The sequence below is a fragment of the Acomys minous genome (genome assembly GCF_964271855.1).
Source record: "Acomys minous genome assembly, chromosome: 9".
Taxonomy (NCBI): domain Eukaryota; kingdom Metazoa; phylum Chordata; class Mammalia; order Rodentia; family Muridae; genus Acomys; species Acomys minous.
This window is the reverse complement of record NC_140490.1, coordinates 118,127,213-118,133,313: the sequence shown is the minus strand read 5'-3', so window position 1 is coordinate 118,133,313 and position 6,101 is coordinate 118,127,213. Positions and strand designations below refer to the sequence as shown.

At 40.7% G+C, this 6,101-nt stretch overlaps 1 pseudogene across 1 annotated transcript; it reads left to right on the top strand.

Annotated features, from left to right (window-relative positions):
* The first annotated feature begins 2,015 nt into the window (after positions 1-2,015).
* LOC311605931 (ATP-sensitive inward rectifier potassium channel 1-like) lies at positions 2,016-3,786 on the top strand (annotated as a pseudogene). Its single transcript has 2 exons — positions 2,016-2,027; positions 2,622-3,786. The product of its transcript is annotated as an ATP-sensitive inward rectifier potassium channel 1-like (transcript).
* Positions 3,787-6,101: the final 2,315 nt, after the last annotated feature.

The following is a 6,101-nucleotide window of genomic DNA, read 5'->3' as shown; positions in this document are numbered from 1 at the left end:
GTTATTGTCATAATGTTTTTAAGCAAAATTGATACATATAAATATGTAAAGCAATAATACTCAGAACACAAAAAGCTAAAATTTGACTGCTATCACTGTCAGCTCAAAAGAAAGACTTAAGCTGTTAGGAATGAACAAAAGAAACTTATCTTAAGTATTATTATTTTGTTTTTAGACTCTATTTAATCACAGGGATGAGGGTCCTAGAGCATCTCCGTTCCCCACCATTCTGCCAGAAAACTCGTAGCCTAGGTTCTCCCTCATTACAGAAAAAAAGCCTGCATTGGCCCATAAAGTTAAGATAAAAACACTACATTGTTAATATAACCTTGAAGAGAAGGCACACTTCCCTTGCCACGTGTTTCCTCCTTATGATCACTTCTGCCCACTTCCTGAGCCGGCCTGGTATTTGAGGGCAGCTTCTCTAACTTGCTTGCAGGGTCAAACAAGCTCAAGTTCCCAGGCCCTGGGGATCTACTCCTATCCTGATTGATGGAAACTCCCTTGCTCACTCGCTTGAGTCAAAATATGATTGGGCAATGCTACAGCCCTACCCCCTACCCTGCTTTGTGTTCCCATCTTTCAAAACTGTTGAACAATCTCCCTTTTGGGATGCAGCTCAAATCCTGAACTGTCTGCCTCCCCGAACCCAAAAGATAAAGGTTTCATTTTAAGGCTCTGTATCTAAAGTGAGTTTTCTTAGCCTCCACCCTGAACTCAACAAAACCTCTAAATGTGAGGCAAACTCATACACTAGGTAGGAGCAGACAGAAATCTGTATGTATACATCGGACAAAACTGCCAAGTTGAGCAAAAATCATTGACAAAAGAGGCCTATGACTCCTCAGACACGGTAAGGTCTGTGAAGACAGCCACTCTGTCTCCCAATCTTCAGCCCGAGTCCCTAACAAGAAGAGTGTGGCTCAAAATGAGGGCTTAGCAAATGCTTGTTTGAATGACTGTGAAACGAATGAATCGATTTCCAGTGTTTTCTCTGGACCTGATAGGCTATTCACTTATGTCGTAAGGTGCTTATAAACCCTAGACCTCATATTTCTCCTTCAGTCTCCTGCCATTGTGCAGAAACTCCTTGTAAACTCTTTGAGTAAAGGCATAACTACTCCAGGTGATAGAACTTAGTGGTAATTAATGCAGAGTCCCATAACTGGACAGTGCATAAGAGTGAGAGACTTGGGAACACTCATACCTAAATAGGATATCTTTACAAAACCCCTCATCTCAATGCTAAGCAATGTATGTGGAAAAAATGGGGGTGGGGAATGAGTGTAAGAGCCAGAAGTGGTAGACAATTAAAAGGAAATTTGTTTTCTAGACTCAACAGTTGTGATGCACATATGAACTCACAGAGATTAGAATATCACACACAAGACCTGAAAAAGCTCAATCAAGACAAAATCCCAGAACAGAGAAGTGGACATAAAATCCCAGACACTAACCAAGAAGCTATTGGCAACTAATAGCAGCCTGGAGAAAGAAAATTAGTTTGCTGCATTGGAACAACAAAAGGCATATCCACTTCACTGGACAGCAGGCCCCATGCTCAGGATTAGCTGGACAGCACAAAACAGACCCCATGATGCTTGTGGGTAGCTTTGTTATTGTTTTGTTTTGTTTTGTTTTTGAGAGAGAGAGAGAGAGAGAGAGAGAGAGAGAGAGAGAGAGAGAGAGAGAGAGAACAAAAAGTTCACTGAGTAGGGAAGGAAAGTCTAGGAGGAACTGGGAAAGGAAAATATTGTCTAAAAATTTTTAAACTAAAATATGGAATTGTTTCATTTTGTTATAGTGTTTTCTCCACTGCCACCTGAAATAAAGTCTGTGTTCTACATGCTTTATTTGTGTCTCTTTCAAGTCCATCTGATAGAAAATGTAAGAGTAGGGAGCCAATCAGAGCAGAATGAGACCCCTGGCAGCATCTCCTGTATCCTTGATCTTCTTGTGGGAGGGACATGCAGTGCACCCATCACAGAAGCCCAGAGTGGAAGGTATCACCGACAATGGTGTCCTGGGTCTGTTGTACCCATTCCTTTTATTCCTTCAGGGATGTCAGGAATATTTAAGATCGGGGCTGTGAACAATTCCTTGGTGAACTGTGAGAGATATTCAAGGAAAAAAAGGCAGAGGACCTTTTTACTTCAGGCATATTTTGTTCCCTGGTTTATTCGTGGATATGAGTTCATGCCTCTGGCATTAAGCATTTACATTCAATTTATAAGACATGTTTATTCTTGCTGGACATCAGATCATAGCTACAGAACTTAATCTGGTCAGTGTGTCCTGAATTTGGATATGGCCTTCTGTTTTCCTTTCACGATTTCCCAGATATACTTAACCTGTAGTTCATTCCAGGCAATTGTGTTTAAATTGCTCTGTCCTGAGGAAGTTCTGAGAAAGGGCTGCTCTGTTAATATTTACTATATGTTTACTGACATTTATTTACATTTTTTCTAAACATCTAACAACCTTCCTTGGATCACTATTTTCTTACACTTGTATATAAAAGCTCCCTGAAACTGTAGGAAGAGGGTATACAGCATTTGACTGTAGTCAACACAGTTCTTTAAGGTCCTCAAATCCCGGGTGTAGCAGACACATCTCCATAGGTTGATGAAAATCAAAACAGGGCACTGACTGAAAGGACGTTCAAACATCTTCAGAAATGGCTTGTCACTCATATTTTTGAAAATTCTCAACAAGCAAGGCTGGTCTCCAAAGACAGAAGGTGTAGCATACAGTTCGGCAATGCGGATGCACAGATGAGGTTTATATTCTTTGGGAACATTTGGACAACTGCACTTGATCTCAAATGGAGGTAGAAAATGGTGGTGTTCATCACAGACTTCTTGTGGAGTTGGTTCCTCTTTTGTCTCCTGTAACATATTGTAGCCTATGTTCATAAGGATGTGCCAGAGTTCTACCCACCGGACAATTGTCCTGCATGTGTGGAGAACATTAATGGGATGACCTCATCCTTTCTGTTTTCTCTGCAAATTCGAGTGATCACAGGTTATGGATTCAGGCTTTTGAGGGAGCAGTGTGCTACTGCCATTTTCTTGCTTATCTTCTAGTCTGTTCTTGGGATAATAATGAATTCCTTTATGTATGGTGTCATATTACCCAAGGTTTCCAGATGTAAAAAGAGTGCTAAGACCATTGCATTCGGCAAGAATGTGGTGATCAGCAAATGTGGTGAGATTAGCCTCCTCGTCTGCGTGTCTGATCCTAGAACAGCCTTTTGATTAGCAGTCACACATATGAAAGCTTCTGAAGACTAGTGTCACTCCTGAAGGAGAGACTATTATTTTTGGATCAAACCAATATCAACTTTTTAGTAGATAATGGCATTGAAAACCTGCCATGTCATTGAACACAACAGCCCTTTCTTCCACATGACAACAGAAATGCTTCCTCAGCAGGACTTTGAATTACTTGTCTTCTTTAGGTCAACCAGTGCTGCCTGGCAGGTTCCTACACTATGTGCCACAGAAGAGGTGCCTTGGGGCTACAGTTTTGTTCCTATAGTATGCAAGACCAGAAACGGGGAAATGCCAATATTGAGTGGATTTCCATAACTTTCGTAAGGTGGTGCAAATGGAGACTCTTCACTGGGCCATGTGCCTTTACAATGAGAAAGATGTCAAGGCCAGAATGAAGAGAGGCTATGAAAACCCTAACTTTGCCTTATCAGAAGCTGATGAAACAAATGACACGCAAATTTGCTGGTGGCTTTTCTTCCTGCAAAAAGCCTCCCGTGAACCTAATGGCTAGATGTGCTCTGAAGCAACCAATAGTTGGAGGTATGAAACCAAGATGAGAACCTGTAAAGTCTGCTAGCACAGTCACACATGAGCCCCATGGCTGTGACTCTACAAGACTTGTAACTCTATAGGGTTGCAGTAGTAAACATACAATGATCACATATGAATGAAACTGGCACATGGAAGCCGTAGCCGTTTACTTGGAATCTTCAATGTTATTATGTGGGCTCATACAATGATTATCGGAACAAAGTCATCCGTGGTCCCTTAGACAGGCAATGGAGATACTTCTAGAAGACTCTGGAAGAAGATAGAAGCTTTAGATACCTTCGAGAACTAGCCATATTTCCCATTTGATTCTGTGCATGAGAAAGATGCCACTGTTGCTTAAAGTAGGCTTTTACCAGTAGAAAAATCTGTTGTATGAGTGGGGAAGAGTGACCCAACCAATCACTGCTAATAAAAGGCTGCTATACAAAGAATAACTTTAGGCTCTAAGCTTCTTAAGCTCCATTGTTTGAAGCCCTTATCCGAGTCTGGGCCTATGTTTCAGAAAGGATAATATGGATTCCAGTGACTTCACTTCTCTGTACCCAACATAGAGAGGAAGGAAGGGCCCAGCAAGCTTTACGGCTTATCCAAATGATGCAGCTGATTATAGAATTTGGCCTGAATGATTTCCTGTGGTACATTAAACAGATACCACGTCTGTTCTCTAGACATTAAATGAACATCCTCCTGCAAAGAGGAATGTTTGGGTTAAAAATGTTGGTGAGGAGACTGGAGAGATAGTTTAGCTTATAAAGTGCTTGCTGTGCTAGCATGAAGACCTGGGTTTGGACTTGCAACAACCACATAAAAAGCATCCCCCATAACCATAATACTGGGAGTGGAGATAGGAAGATATGTGGGGCTTGCTGTCCAGCTTGAATGGATGAGGTCCAGGATTAATGAAAGAATGCTTTTTAAAAAAACAAAGTGAAGAGACTATAGAGAAAGCTCAGTGGTTAATACACTGTGGCTGCTCTTCCAGCAAACCCAGGTTTAATTCCTTGCAGTAACATGGTGTTTCACAACTGCCTAAAACTCCAGTTTCAGGGTATCTGATGCTCTTTCTGACCCTCATGGGCACCAGGTGCACAGGTATACATTGCAAGCAGAACATCATACACATACAACTTTAAAAAATGAAATGGAAATTGACTCAGAAAGAAATATTATACATCCACCTCTGATCTCCACACAGACACACTCACAGGAAAGCTATGGTGATAGTCTTTCCATATTCCATGAATGTGTTATGTGGCTACAGGTCTGTCAAAATAGGTTTTGTTCCTTGCTCTTCAAAGATGGTAATGAGGCTGAGCTGCGGTGGTTCACACATTTAATCCTAGCACTCAGAAGGCGTAAGTTCCAGGCCAGCCTGGTCTATGGAGCAAGTTCCAGGACATCCAGGGCTGCCCAGAGAAACCCTGTCCCCCAACCCCGCCAAAACAAACAAACAAACAAAGTCAAGAAGACTGTGACAGCAGCCTAAAAAGGATGTGATGCTAAGCCTGAGTGATTAGGGGTGTGATGCTAAGACTGAGTGATTCCTGTGTTTCTTTGCATATTGTTTGGACTGAAACTGTAGTTATGAAGGAGGAGGGAATGAGGTACAACCTCACAGCCAGCGTGTTGCTGTCCTCTTGCCTATGAGGGCCGTCCCTAGATCTTCCAAAAGGAAAAAAATCACCAGGATAATTTACTTTGAAGCAAGGTTCTAACATGAATATCTTGTTTGTTCATTCCCCTACCTGTTTATTCTGAATACACCTCGAGAAAAAGTAGAATTTAAAGGTACTCAAAAATCACAGTATTTTTAGATTGTTATTAATACATTTCTGAAACTGCATGAACAAAACAAAATGCATTGTATAGCTATAAGAATTCTCAAAGAACAAATAAAAATAAACACAAATAACTCAGACAACAATAACTAAAACAATCCAAAAGTTTAAAAGCCAAATACAAACCAAAACAAAACTAAAAATAAGTAAAAGACGTAGGTTCTGAATCTGTCTTCATGAAATTTAGAATTAGATATATGTGTTAGTCATCTCTGAGAAGTGCCCAGAATTGAAGATATGTAAATACATATACATATACACAAACATAAGCCAGATAAAATTCTGCACAGGCAAGAGGAAGTAGGTCCAAAGTCCCATCCTGACCAAAGAAACCCAAACACACAGACACACATAGGCACACACACACAATTTATTCAACATATGTGTACATACATAAATACTTATCCCAGATATACAAATGTACATAAATATACAC